Genomic DNA, 15413 nt, shown 5'->3' with positions numbered 1-15413 from the left:
GAACACAGTCACGAAAGTGTTGATGGGGACAATTAATCCTCAGGCTTTGCGCACAATGCCTCTTTTCTTTCTTGGGCGTGATGAGGTGAACGTTGGATATTTGAGGGGATGACAACGCTCGTAACCTTTGAGAATTGATGAGGAGCGTGTTATTTAAAAAAAAAAAAAAAAAAACCAAAGAAACGGGAAAACATGGCTGGAGCAAGCGTTCGTGACGATTCAAGCGGTTGAACAGATTCCCCATTCAAGGCTCCGACTGGGTGGGAGTGCTGAGTCAAGGCGACTCGGACCCTCGCGTTCACCTGCGCTATTTTGGTTGCGCGCACACACTACCTTTACTTCTCATCCCAACGAGGCGTTCGCGAGCGTGAAAACATCAACGGATCTGGCAAAGTCTATCAAAAGAAAGAGTGAAGTTGCTTGACATCACCCACGTGGTCGTGTTCTTGCGCAAGACTGGAGCCACCCTGGACACACCTCTGGCTTTTAGTCTTTTTGTTTGTTTGTTTGTTTTTAGACTTTTAATGGAGGGTGTTGGGCTGCTTTTTGGAACATTTGCTTTGAATCTCCTTCTATTCCATTCATTGCCTTGTGATTGCATCTTTACCGCTACATTACAATTGGTTTTGCTCTTTTTCAGTTTAAAATACTATGAACGTCTCTGTTACCCTTTTTCCACCCCCCCACCCCCCCAAAAAAAAAACTTGCTGCTCATCTGGCGCCAGGGCTAGCGCTGTGCTTAGTTGGTGCTTAACAGGTTCTTTTGAAGAACGTGTTTGGTTTTCCGTCGGCAAAGACGTCATCGCAAAGCGCCCAGACCGCTTACGTTGGCGTTTGCCCACGAGCGCCTGCACTATTCATAATAATCATAATAATGCACTCACTATCAGCATCTAACAAGCAACTTAGCATAGCATCGATTCTACTTGTATGCAGTATATAACAAATGCTTCTATCCTAATCAATGTAGATGATGACAAAATGTGATCGGTTTGAATGTAATTTTTCAATTATTTTTTAAAACTCAGACAGACAGCTTTAACAAAATGATGAAAGTGATTTTTTTTGGGGGCGGGGGATGATTGTAAACTACCATTTTAAATATAAAAATCCTTCTTTTTTTTTGCCTCCTTGCATAATTAGGTTTTGCTTTCTCTATCTATAGCAAAGCGTCGAAGCTTGGCTCCATGAAAGTCATAAACTACCCCCCCCCAATAATATTAATATATCATATTACATTATATAATTATTCAAAAAAGGACATTTCTGGCCCTGGAAACTGCGCTGAGATCGGGCTTGTGTGACACCGGATGTCCTCAGACGCTTTCAAACACGACGGGATGAGACGCGCTTCTCCGAGGCATGCCGAGCTAAACCTTCACCAAAGCACCTCCAATGCCTCAAAGGAATGATGCTAGACGGGCAGCAGTCAAACGGCAAACTCCCCATGATATACAGTACCTGCGCCGGCCTTAAAAGCTTGCGCGTTCCCAGGACTTACATGAGCGCCGCGGTTCCCATGAGGCGGAGTGCTCCAATCTTTCTAATGAGAGAACCTTTCAGGCTAGACATTGTGGGCTCTGGCTCAAGTCTCCAGCCCATGCTGTTCCCACCACAAAGAAACACGGCAAATTATTCACTGATTCCTCACTGACGTCTCTGGCCAAAATGTCTGCAGCGGTCCCACTCTCGGCTTTGCTTTCTCTCGACCGCTGGGGTTGTCGGTGCTATTTCTTTGGCTTTTTCTTCGAATCGCAGCACTGATGACGAGCCAGAATGTTCCCGACGTTTTGGTGTTTTTTCGAACATGAATCGAACTCCATATGGGAATGCCAAGCTGCAAGAACACGCGCATCCCTGTGAAAGGTTTCGTATTTCACGTTCTATTTCCAGCTTGTTTCACGCTGCTTGGGCCCCAAGACTGTTCGTCATGTCCCAAGTCAGCGGTGGAGTACTTGATTGAAACATGAATCTCTGGGATGGATGGACGCACGGATGGATTTTATTGACTTTCGGCAGGTTTACGAGTTGGTTGTTATAAAAATATTTTGCTCGTGAACGGATTCGAAAATGGAACGATGAATATTATTTCTCCATTTTCGAATGCGCTTTTTCCTCACGAGGGTCGCGCCGAGCCGTCTTGGGGGCAGTCGGCGGGGTCCGCCCTCGACTGGTTGCCCCACATAGACGAAGAACCATTCGCGCTCACACTCACCCCCCCGGGGCAATTTCGAGTGCTCATTAGCCTGCTGTGAATGTTTTTGGCGTGTGACTGCCCATCTGCCTCCATTTTAAATGCGTGCGATTACCGTCATTCCAAATGAATTTCAGATCATCGAATGGGCTTTTTTTTTTTTTTCCTGACTTTTATCTGGCGCTTGTGTGCTCACGCTGACTGCTACTTTGGACTGTTCATAATTCCTTTCCCCCTTGTCCTAGGCTGCCCTTTTGCAGCCTCAAAGCAAGATACGGCGTTCTTTTGGTGATGAGGAATGTTTTGTTTGTGACAAACATACTTTTTGAAATGATGTCGAAAATGGTCAACCTTGGATTCAGTAGACCATAAAACATTTTCCCCACATGTTTTGGGGAGATTTTGTTCTGGTCCGAGGCCAACATCAATCCCGGAGCTGATATCCAAACCCTTCTTTTCAAAAAGACGGGGAATATTTTGCTTCTCTCAAACTGTTGTCGTCACCGTCCATGTTTCCCTGGATCGCTTGACTCCATGCTTTCCCCGCTTTTGCACCTTGTAAGACTCCCAAGGTCTCAATCAAGATCTCACCTATGGTCGAGTTCCGCTCTGTTGAAGTCTTTGACAGAGTACGTACTAGAAGATAAGAAGTCGTAGCGGATAAGAGTTTTCAAATGTAAGTCAATACTCAAGTAAGATAAAGATACCCGAAAAGAAAAAAAAAAAATCGATCACGGGCTAAGCCTAACCGGACCGTGCTTTACGGCCATCCTTTATTTGAGTGTGAGATGACGGTGCGCAATCCATAACGGTTATGAGAAACGAGCGGATATATTTGGACGTACAGTATGTGTAAAATGACTGGCGTAAATCTCAACGGGTATAAATTTGGGCCATGCCGAGGGAAAATAAGTCACACATTCACAAGTCTTCCAGGAGCGTTGCTGTGCTTGGCGTGTTCATTGAGTGACGGTGTTTGTAGAGCATGCGATAGCCCGGGCGAACGGGGAGAGAGGAAATAGCACCGGCAAAAAGGGTGGCCAGTTTTGAAGGAGGTGGTCCATCTGTGCAAACAACACCAAGCGAAGGCAGTAATTTATTACCTCGGGTCAACAGCGCACGATTGGACCCGACACCAAATAGGAGGCCGCTCGCGGAGTCCGTTTAGGCCGAGAAAGAATGGAAGGTGCGGACTTAGTTGTGGATTTGGAGGTGCCGCGTGTTCCGTCGTAACACCGCATCGCCAAGTTTCTCCTTTCCGGGCGCTCTTCTCTTTCTCTCCTTCGTCAAGCCCCGAAATTTAGGAGAGCAGGGTCAATGGCTCTTTTCTTTTCTTCCCTCCTTTTCTGCTTTCAAGAATGTCTGCAATGCTTCCCAGGAATCCTGCCTTGTTGACTTTGGTTTGGGATAAAAGGTACAGTCTCCTCTGTTCTCCTGGCTGATCCGAAAGGTGATTAGGCTGGCCTCAACATGAGCCCATGCATAACCCCGCACGCTGGCCCAGACAGATTACTCCACGTTCTTGTGTGCTCCTGTTATTCGGGGAGGAGGGGGGAAAAAAAAAAAAAACACGGCCAGGAGATAGGTGAGAGGGCAGCGATGGCGGTTGGCCGCTTCTCAAGACGTCGTCTTCTCTGCCTCGCGAGTCAATAGTTCAAAGTTCAAATGGCACTCGATGACGTGACGCACGGCAGCTACCGAGTGGATGGAAGCGAGCGGCAATATTGCGTAAGACGCGAGCATCTGTTGGAATCAACCTCTTAAATCAAGCCTTGAAATGGGCCGCGGAACACTCCCGGGTGCTAAAAATGTCACTTTTCCATTGTTTGAAGAAATGAGTGGTGTTTTCAAAAGATACAGCTGTTTTTGTGGAGACGCGCCTCGGTGGGATCAACATGCTTGTGACAAAGTGCCAGAGACAGGAATGGGAAGTCTGGAAGGATTGTGAGCCGGGCTGATCCAATGTTGCTTTTGGTCCATTTATTGGCTACTTTGGCACGGGCCGATACGATATAAGATTGCAACGGTTTTATCCATCATCGTGATTTGTTTGCATGCTGGATTCCTCCAAGGGGTGCCCGACATAAGAGTTGTCCAATAGCCATCGGCCTTCCGATGTGGTTAGCAGGTTGATCGGCATCGTCGTCCTTTCCCCTCAGCACTTGAATTCCCACCGCCTCTCTGGCCTAATACTGGATCGGGAAGTGGTAAGAAATGCTGATATGTTGGGGAGAGGGTGGCGGGGGAAGTTTGCACACTTACCATACTCTAATGCGTGCGTGAGAGAAATCGTGATTGGCTTCCCGGGGCCAACAATAATATTGTGCTTAATGTCGATATCGTTCCATGCACGCGAAATCCAAGATCGCCATTGTTTTGCTCAAGCAATTTTTCACCGGTCCTCGGATTGGCCGTTTCCTTTTGGAAACCCAACCCAGGAGAGTGCCACTTTCACAACATTCATAAAATCAGTCGTTCCGAGTCATTTTAAACTGCCATTCACCATTTCAAAATGACCTATAAGTTGCCGTTTGTGGTATAAATACCTAAAAGAAAGGCAATAAAACAGCAAGACATGGTTCGGAATTTTTGTACCAACATGACATCTATTTATCTACATCATCTACTTTAAACGCAGGGGTTAATTACATACTCTCAACATATTTGAAAAACGGTGTTAAAGATTGACCTGCGCAGTCTTTGATGCAATAAATAGGACCAAGGTGGGGGGGGCACGGCGTTCCAGTGCGCCAAGCTGGTCGACTTGAAGCAAAACTGGTCAAGAACATTGGTTGCTAGATTACGCTACCGCTGCTGGGCTGATGCCTCAAGTTGTCACAAGATGCCACCAGAAAAATGGGAAAGTCAGAATGATGTTACATGTCTTCGCACCGTCTGCGCATTTTATCCAAAGGACATCATTTGAAAGCCGTTCATTTTGAAGTTGAGTATTGTAAGAGAAGTTTGAGGTGAGGTTTTGAGATCACAGGTTGTGATATATTTATGGGTTAAAGTATGAATGTCAACATTTTTAGGGCAGGTCCACAATTACTTGCGAAAGTGCATAGATTGATCCTGACCGCGAGGGGCAAGAAGTCCAAGCGGCAAATGCATCTTATTAAAACATTGCAGATATTGACAGTGAAAACATGAGCCAAAGAGTGGATTTTTTTTTTGTCCACAGCTGATGCAAATATATCAAAGTGCATAAAATGTTTTGGTTTATTTTGCAGCCCCAGTCTGCGCTGTTTTTCTTTGCTCTTATTTAAATTTGCAGGCACGCGAAGTGCCTCGGCCGCCTCCGGCCGTGTTTATTTGCATGGGGGCGAGATCCGATCGCAAGTGGTCACTCGAGACTCATGTTGAGACGCCCGTGCCAGCTGTGAACACATGTACTTAAAAGCTAGCCATTTTGGATCCGATCACGCCGGACTCATGTTAATAACAGTTGTGCGCCGGGCATGTCGGGCAGATGGAACGTGAGAGGCTTTCTCGGGGGCTAATTTTGCCACAATCTGTCCCTGGAAAGGGAGGGTGTGCACTTGACATCTGGATCCATGTTTTTTTTTTCTGTCCAAGCCCACCGAAGGACGGCTCGCTACTTGACTCGAGCTTGTGTATTCGCCTCCTACCTTTCTCGCACCTTCTCGCAAGGGCTGCGTGCGAACAAAATAACTGCTTTCTCCTATCCAAGAATGGAAAAGACACGATTGGCCTCTCGGAGTTACGAACTCCTCGCGGAGGAAAGAGGTGGAGGTTTGGATAGAGGAGCTCACAGAGCGCCATGGGATGTGATTAGGCCGGGACCTTTCGTTTATGATTTCTGCATTTACGGGCCCTCGGTGCCAAAAATTCCCTACATGGAAGGAATGTCTTCCCAGCCAGCTTCATGTGAATTGTTTAGGAGGGAACCACAGCCCGCCGGTTGGGTTGAGGGCTCAACCTCAAACACACACACTCGAGCGTCAGAAATATGTAGCCGATGAAGGGTGAGAAGGCTGGTGAGGAGAATGCGAAAGATGTCGAAACAGAAGGTCAGGCAGGAGACGCGATTGAAGGGATCTCACGTACGCCGACCTAATAGAAGGCACATGTACCGCGATTGTTTTTTCCTCCACCGATTTTCACCCTGTGAAGCTGCTGAATGCTGAGTTGAGCGTGACATTCTCGTCTGGCCCTTCTCGTAGATGCAAATTGGCCCCTAAAACGCGTTGCACTGAACTTTGTTGTCTCTTTCCAGATAAACATCGTGTAAGTCAATCAAAGCGACACTGGATCAAGCCGATTTGACAAGGGCTTCATACGCCGCACGTGATGCTCGTTTGTTTGTTTGTTTTTTCGAATTGTTATTACTGCTCCGTGGCGAAATTCAAATGGGACTGTATCATCATCTCAGACATTAAAATGTCCGCGCTAGGATTCGATTCAGAGTCTTATGACCGCTGTAACATAGGATCAAGGTAAAACGCCCGAGATGATTCTCGCTGAGACTTGGGTCACAGAAGCTTCAGGACAAAACACAAAAAATGGAAAGTCCTCACGAGGACGTCCGTGCGAGATCACGGCTGCAGAAACAAAGAAAGCAAGCGAAGCTCTCGGGGTCTTCGACGAGCGCCCCGAGCCGGCGAGGTGACCTTTCACCCTGCCCGTCCTCCGACTCAACCGACAGGCCAAACGTTTCCATGTCGGCTGGATTTGCCGATTGGTATCATCGGGCAGCGTATGCGGTTATCTAACGCAGCGAAAGGTACCGACGCACGCGACATCAGTTCCGAGATAAGACAAATTGCAGCCGGGGTTAAGTACAAAGAGGCTCCCCCCGTTCGCGTTTGCCGAGGGCACTCATCTAAGATTCAAGATCTTTGCTTTGTTTCTTTCAAAGATCGAAGCGCGAATGACGGAACGATTACGTGAAGAAGGTCTACCTTTGATCCTTTACATACAATTTCCACTCGGGTAGGAAGAAATTTGGGCTCGACTGGACGTTGTTGTTTTTGTTTTTATTTTTTTTCCGATGACAGATGAATGATAAATGTGCAGCGTACTGTCAGCGCATGACTAAAGAGAAGTCATTCAAAGCCTCCCTTTGTCAGTCATTTGAACACTCTCCCTTTTCCAAGACGCGCCTCATAATCCCCCCCTTGTTTATTTTCTCATCATTTTCACCGCCAAGACCGACCCTCTCTCTGCATCTTTTTCCTGAACACGCGTTTGCCGCACCTGCACAGCTGACAGAAATTCTGACCTTGTCTCGTACGAGCTCCGGGCCGCCGCTCCAACAATAATGTTTGGATGTCTGTCTCAGGAAAGAAAAGACGCTCGAGTCAAAGCGGGAAATCTACACGTCCTTTAGCCGGCATCTCGTGAAGATCAACTCCTGAGAGTGTACAAACAGAGAGGCGGCAAATGTCTCGGCGCTCAGGCACTCGCGGCGGGCGGCTGCAATCGAAGAAGGCGCTAATTGCTGGAGGGATGAGCGTCCCTGGGTTCCGTGTTGGATTTGGAGCCACGGTCCAGAAAGGACTGGAACGGATTCATCTTTTCGCAGTCGTGATGCTGTGACGAGAATGTGGCGGATCCACTTGGATGTAAAGATACAGACTGGTAAAATGACAAGTATTCCTTTGAAACATTTACTTCAGTAAAAGTAAAGTTTTCCTTCCTTCTCACCACTCTTTAGTGGTGAAAGCTTTTCACCAAGGTGACGAAAAACAAAAAGAAATGAAATCAAACGTTAGCCGAGCAAGCGAAATGTCAAAATGGCACACAAAGACCCGAGTGGGAGTAAAGCTCAATTTCTTCACTTTGGCCTTTTGGTCATGTCTCATAAAGCTGTTCTTGGAGCCCATCTGTCTCCATCCACGCAAGGTATGCTCGTTATCTGCTCGCAACCCAATCCAAGAATTTGGTTTTGATGAGCGTCTCCAACTTGATGCCTCCGTGGGTGGTCCGTGCAGCGGTTTTGATGCTAACGTGTTTGTATAGTTCAGAGGTCTTTATTTTTCTGCCACGTCTCTCTCGGTGCAAGGAAAAGCTGAAGGCGCGCTCTCGTCTGTTTTCTTTCGCATAAAGACCCGCATCTCCAGGCCTCCCCAAAGAAGTCGGCGTGACGTGAAAAAACTCGAAGGGCGCTCGCTCAAGTACAGCGCGGACGGCCGCCAAACAGAGCTTACGCTGACCTCGTATGTGCCGCTGGTTGTCTCTTAAGTGATGCAAATAGCCGACAAAAATGTACCAAACAGCCCACCGCTAATCAAGGCAAATGAGAAGCTACCACGGACTGAAAATATTCGACATTTAGTGGCACAACTTGAAGTTGGTCGAATGCCTAAAAAAAAAACAACAACATTGCCGCTCCCTCGCTTGGATATATGTGAGAGTTTTGCGTCAAGCGTCATATGCGGTTCCCTGGTTGACAGCCTCCTATTTCCTTCTGTTCCATTTCGACAGCCTGTTTAACGTACGGACGCGTTTTCCATCTTTGTTCCATCCCGGCTTTTCTGCTGCGTCCAAATAAGTCGAGGTGAATGATGGCACACTTTTCAGAGCGCGTCACGGATGAAACTGCACCTGGTATAGGCCACTGCGGCCAATGTTTGATGGCTAATTCCCGCCCTCGCCCAACAAGGTCACTTTGTTCCCTCTTTTTTTTGGCCGGCGTGATCAAGGAAGAAAAAAACGATCACCTCTGACGTCTTTCTCAGCCAGTCGGCTGTGTGCGATTTTGCACATGGCACATTCTTCTGGACTTTCGAAATGCACGTTCAAAATGTGAAGTGGCTAATATGACTTTGAGGTGACCGCAGCGCAATATCTCACTTACCTTGTGGCTCAGTGACGGTGGGCGGCGGTGGGACATGTGGAAAAAGCTGCGTTAGGGAGGAGGTTCCTGTGAGCATCAAGGTTAGCGTCGCGTCATAAATCGGAAGCCGCCAGTTACACTTAGCGTGCGTGTGTGTGCGTGTGTGTATGTGTGTATGTGTGTGTGTGCGTGTGTGTGTGTGAGACAAGCTCAGGAGGAGAAGCTTGATGCGCCCCCGCGTCTCTTTCGAGTCACAAACAAGTAAGACAAGAGGTCGGCATGAAGTCAAGTGGCTCGATGTAGCAGGGCCGTCCATACAAAAGCAGCCATGAGAGGACGGCGGTGAGGCGCTTCACAAAACAGCCACAAGGGGACGCTGCTTAGTGTGAACCCAAGGGGCAAAGGTCAGGGAAGAAGATTGCATCTATATATTTTTTTTAAAATAAAATTTGATTCATTTATTTCCAACAGTCTGTTTCTTTTGATAGTTTCTCATTTGACTTAATAAATCTCGCCAAGGGTGCCTATGCCCGGAATTTATTTCCCACAAAGTTTTTGGGTGGCTCGCTTTAATTGTACCTCACATTTTGTCTCGAGTTTCTCTCTTGCTGGCTTTTTTTTTTCTGAAATTAAGGGAGGATTGCTCGTCCGGGTCCTTTTGTCACCCATGACGGTGAGATTCTTGCTCCTGGAATTGTTTTGACCAACAAAGGATGGGGAATTTCAAGCAACTCCATCCTCCACACAAACCGCAACCAGTAAGGCCGCAGTTGAGATTCAAAGCCCTGACCCCAGAATTGTGAGGCGGGTGTGCGAATCCATGTCTGCGTCATTAAATCTGTTCCCAACTTTTGTGATTACTAAACATGTTTTTGGTGATTTGCTCATGAGTTGACCGCACAATATGGAACTTTTGTCTCCCCCTTCTGGCAGCAAGAGCACTTGAAAAAATGGTGTCGAATTCCGAATGCTTTCAACGGATGCATGTCTGCCTCCTGCAAATCTCCAACTCCTGTTTCTGTCTCCTTTTTATTTTCATTCCCATTGACACCGAGGCGTTTGTTTTAAAATCGCTGCTATTTTTTTTTTCGGGGCGGGGTGTCAGTCTCACTCACGGCCGCTGCAGCCTACGCGATTGCTTCACTCAATCCTGCTAAACTAATCATTGCTGGTTTGCACATCTTGAGCTCGGACATGGGAAATCTGGGCCGTGTGAAACGCAGACAGATTCAGCTCACGTTTACAATTGTCTCAACTCGTTTGGGCTGGAATTATCTTTCCCTCGTGGAGATCAATTCGCTTCGTCGCTGGGGAAATTGCAGTCGAGAAAAGTGCTTGTGTTTGTACGCACCACTGAAAGTGGCGCCATTTTTGGAACTCATCATTTCCTCGGCGCAGCAAAGCTTTGACTGTGCTCTCGCAACGGCCTCACGTTGTTAGGAAAGACTTTTGGAGCCTGGGAACAAGATATGTGACCGTAGGCCCGAGTGTGTGCTGCTTCCTGGAGCGAGATTGTCTGCGATGAGTTTTGCGGTGATTCGAAAATTGGAATCTCAGAGGCGGGAGGAGTGGGGGGGGGCGCACATGCTCCTACATCCAAACAAATACGTGGCAAACCACGTACAATCCTGAACTTTCTTCATCTCTGATTTGCATTTTTCAAATGATGGCCCATGCTCTCCACCACCGCCGTGCCAGCTGAAACTTTTTGTTTTGGAAAGCTCCCCATTTTTTATCGACGGCATAAAATGGCCTTCCCAATGCCGCCGTGCCCATCCTCTGTCGTTCTTTTGCTGCCTGTCCACCGAGCGCCGTCTTTTTACTCCTCTCTCTCGCCTTGTTTTATGCGCCACCGTCGCCGTCCTCCCGCTCTCAGGAATTCCATTCCCCTTTTGTGCACGTGTGAATGCCTGGCATTCCTTGGAGAGGTTAGAAGAGACAAAGGTGAACCTCATCACCTGAGAGAAAATGTCTCTTTGGGAAAGTGGCAAAGAGAAAAGAGGAGCGCCTGCTGTCCTCATGTGAACTTTCAACTTTGACCTCCCAAAGCTTGAATTCAACGTGAACCACGTTGCATTAGGAATGGGGCCCCTTACTGACAAGTGAGGGATCTGGAATTGTATGTATTTATTTTATTTTTTTTCCGTCGTAGATGTTTTAAATCAGACCCTATTATGTCAATTACCCGCATACAATCCTCTCCTCACAGTGAGATTGAGGTAAACAAGGTCGCATTACAACCCGAAAGCGATTTCTAATCAATCTCACAAACCGCCTTTCAACACACCGCAAGCGCTCACCTCAGGAAAACACGCCCGCTGCACCCCTAAACCAACCGTGGACATGCACACACACCGCTTTGACGGGAACAGACTCCCCCACCCACATGTTAAAACATAGCAGGCCTATGTTGGGTGGGTGTGGAGCGGATCGGTTACGCCAACTTGCCTTTCATGGCTTATTTCGGGAGAGCCTTCGCCAATATCAAGGGGAAAGTCTGTGTGATGCAACGTCACGGTTTGCCAGGCTGTTTGTTTACACTCCGAACTTTCGGGAATGTTTCACCTTGTTAAAGTAACGGGACAGCGGGAGGGCACTGTGTGCTGTGAAAGCCCTGTTGATAGACTGCTTTTTTTTTTTTTTTTTTTTGTGATTTCCAATTTTGCCTCCTCGCCTAACAATAAGGTCCTACTTGTTCACGCAGAAACACACACCCCGGGATGAATGAATGGCGGGCCTGAAAGCCACACAGGCTCCTATTGATGACATCATCACCGGGCATCTGGTCACTCCACCCTTTCCATGTTCAGAGAACTATTCAGTGAGCGCGACGCGGCTCTCGCTCACAGACACGGCGGGCTAGAGCTTATTCGGTTTCAGATTATTCAATTGAGTCAGCTCCATTTGCAAATTTTTGGGGCGTTTTTGTTCCCAACGTCAAACAATGGCGGTTTTGTGCAAGTATGGTACACATGGCTCTGTCAATAACACGACGTGGCAATTTTAATCACTCCGCGACCAAAAGAGAGTGAAAGAAAATATGCCTCTTTAAATTGTACCCGAATTATACTTGGGAAAAGTGGGCCCCATTATCCAAATATGCTCTTGAGTACCTGCTGGAGCCTCAAATTCTCATGTCAGGAAAAGTTGCCCAATTTGCATTTTAATGGTTGTTGGAGTACACGGTAAAGAGTGGTTGACTCCAACGCATGAGCGGTACATTGTAGAGGAGATGCAGACTCTTTTCTGTTCCCCGGAAAGCAAAGGCCTGCTTGGATGATTTTTTTGGGGGGGGAAAATTTTATTAGGAACTGAAAACTGACATCAACCCAATCAAAAAATGTTTGATTGGGTACAACACAGGCCTTCATACTTTACTCAGCGCCTCCAGTCGGAAATCCAGTGGGTCCTTTCCTCCGAGGCCGGATTACAAATGAATCTTTGTAACTCAGATTCTCGAAATAAATTGTTTCGAGAAAATTTTCAGCATCTTGCCCTTCTCCACCCACCAGATATGTGGCAAAAAGAAGATACGCGGGGTTATTATTGACCTTGTGTCATCTGGTGGAAGAGCGTCGAATAATTTCACCTGTCACGACATGTCATCGGCATAGATAGACTAAGTATGGGAAATCATTTTCGGGCCCATTTCGTGAAATTGGATCAGCAGTACACCTGACGATCTCTCGTGGCACGCTGGCTGGAAATTGCAATGATTGGATGTTGATGGGGTTGACGAAGCACCTGGCATGTTCTCAATGTAAAATCCGATGGATGCAATGAATAGCCGAGGGGGGCGGGCGGGGGAGGGGGGGCTGTCGAATGTGAATTGCAACGCTCGGGTGATTTCGATATCATGTAACGATTATACACAAAAGGCAGCGGTCTGTAACAGGAAAACAACAAAGCCCTTGTGTGCGCGTTGCGGTTCCCAGCGTTATGTCATGCGGGGAGATTATTAATTGCCCATTGGAGCTGCAGGCAAAGGAGAAGGAAAAAGAAAGTTTTTGTGGGAGATTTTAGGATTAACATGTCAGGGTTCCCTGAGTGCCAAAATCGAAGTATTTTTGATGATTTCTTGAGGGGGGGGCGGGGGGGAGGGCGGTGTGGTTGAAGTGGACCGAGGCAAAACATTTTGCTTCTTTTCCTTTCACCCTCCTCTAAACGCTACCCCACCCCTTGACGCGGGGCCGCTACCCCACCCCATCCCGCACACTCCCTTTCTCCGTCGGCACGCAGACACTTGCTTTTTGTACGAAGGGGGTGAACCCGGCGAACAATCCTGTCTGTCTTTTCCCCAAATGAGCCTGTGGGAGAGGGATCGAGGAGGAAGCCAGGGAGATTGGTCCAACGAGATGCGCGGCCCCCGGATATAAATCCTGGAAGTGGGAGTGCGCCCTGCTCGGACCTTTAGCTCCACAGACATTGCCGACTACCTGACCGCCTGATTAGCAGACTCTCACTGCACTTTTGCTCCCTCTCTCTCCCTCCCGAAAACCCGCTCCCTCCTACTTTCCACCCTGGAGCACGGCAGTGCGTAGATTGGGAAGGTGCTCCCCAGACCTGCGTCCGGAGCGCTCCAACAGGGCACAGAGAGGATTCTCCCCTCTCCTTTTTTTTCCCCCTCCATTGAAATCCCATCAAATTCTCATTTTGCCCAGAAGCGCACGGACTGAATTTTGTATTTTTTTTCCGGAGACTGACTGAACTCGAAAAAGGGCACCTGCGCTTCAATTCATTTTCTTTTCTTTTTTCCTTCTTCTTCACTGGACCGGTTGAAGGTGCCATCACTCCTCTTTCTTGGGGGGCTCCATTGAACATCTGATGCCACCCCATCCCATGGGAGACACACGTGGCTGAAGGAGGGAGGTAGAATAGAAGACCCACCTGAAGATCGCACCGACCCCGGCGCTGCCCTCCTGCCGCTGGACACTCTGAGGAGACAAAGGTAAAGCCGACCTGCCCCATCTCGCCCTCGCCTTACTCTCTTTGCGCTGTCAGCTGCCGTCTCTCACTTCATCACATGTGGCCGCGGTGGCCAGGCCAAAAGAAACAGAAGGAGTGATCAGGAAGGGGGGGTAGGGGGAGGACACGAAAATAAGAAGCAGACGTTAGTCATGGGACCGACATAAATCTCCGCGGCCCTAAACTACTTCACCAAATAATAACTGAAAGATTAAGAGGGTTCACTTTAAGAAAAGGAGCTTCTGTGGACATTGTGCTTTCAATGACCTGACGAAAGTCATTTTCCCGTCTCTGCGCTTGGTTTGGATTCACTTTTGAATCGGAACTGGAGGGGGTCGCACTGCCGCGTGCACACGCGCGTACTGATGATGCCCAATCGGGTGTAAAACGGGCTCCATTTGGATCTGTGAAGTTGACTGCGCGCCTGCCTGACCTTTGATTCCATCGTGTGGATTGCTATCTCCTTGGCCTGACCGACAAAGCCAGGTGAAGGAATATGCCAGGCGCACACGGCCCAAGTTTTCTTTTGGCTCTCCTCTTTTTCAAGACGGCTTGATTCCCTGCATCCTCCGCGATGCCGCTGGCAAGCGCCACCGCATTCCACTGAAACGACATCCGTCTATTGCAGCCGTCGACTTCTCAGGTGTCCCGAAAGCGTTTGAGAGGCGCAGCTGGGCAAAATTAAAGAGGAAAAGAAAAAAAAAAACATCATGCCAGGCATGAATATATATATGCATATTGGCTAAGTTTTTATTTGAGTGCACAAGCGTGATTGTGGAGAGAAGTGTAGAATGAGAGTAACAGAAAGGGGACGGCCCTGGAAAAGTGAGTGGACTCAAGTTCTGATTTCCCAAAAAACAATTGGCAGCGTCGATCTGTTTCGTCTGGATGTGCGCCTGTGTCTTGCGTGCCTTTAGATGACACAGTCAACTCCGGATTCTCCATGTGGAAATCAAGTTTTGGTGCAGTCGAAAAACGCTTCAGAGCCTCAGTTGCATTTGTTCAGAATATTGAGGTTGTTGTTTTTTTTTTTTTGCTGATACTCACCTGCTTCATCCCAGAAACACCTCTGGAGTATAGTGCCGTATCCTTTGCATGTTCTCAAATGTGTTCCACACAGGCTTAACTGACTACTCGCGCAATCATCGCCCTGAATGCAGGGCGGCCAATCGTAACCGTGCAGGCGCACGTTTTGCCCAGATGAAGTCGCTCTCTCCCATTTGCGCTCTTTTACATGCAGCTGACTCCAACGCACGCAACCCCTCATAGGCCACAACACGTTTAAGTGATGTCTGGGCAAAAGAAGCCTCAAAAAATGTCCGCTTTTGTCGGACAAAGTGAGAACTTGATCGTAAAATAATTAGAAGTACTTTGCAACTTTTGGCCACAAGGAGGCAATGTCTTAAGTCTTCCCCAGACAAACGGGGGCATGTTGAAGAGCCGAGGTCGGGG

General features: G+C 48.0%; 1 protein-coding gene across 2 annotated transcripts in view; it reads left to right on the top strand.

Annotated features, from left to right (window-relative positions):
• Positions 1–15413, top strand: part of col8a2 (collagen, type VIII, alpha 2) — a 62981-nt gene that overhangs the window by 21324 nt on the left and 26244 nt on the right. Inside the window, exon 2 of one of the 2 annotated variants that reach the window (XM_019867771.1) lies at positions 13778–13944. The gene's annotated coding sequence lies outside the window, so the exon portion shown is untranslated. Of the gene's footprint in view, positions 1–13211; positions 13945–15413 lie in introns of those variants that run through there. The other variant, XM_019867770.1, reaches the window with a different exon arrangement.

The sequence above is a fragment of the Hippocampus comes genome, unplaced genomic scaffold (assembly GCF_001891065.2).
Source record: "Hippocampus comes isolate QL1 unplaced genomic scaffold, H_comes_QL1_v1.1 scaffold207, whole genome shotgun sequence".
Taxonomy (NCBI): domain Eukaryota; kingdom Metazoa; phylum Chordata; class Actinopteri; order Syngnathiformes; family Syngnathidae; genus Hippocampus; species Hippocampus comes.
The sequence above is the reverse complement of the archived record's forward strand: the minus strand, read 5'-3'. Positions and strand labels throughout refer to the sequence as shown.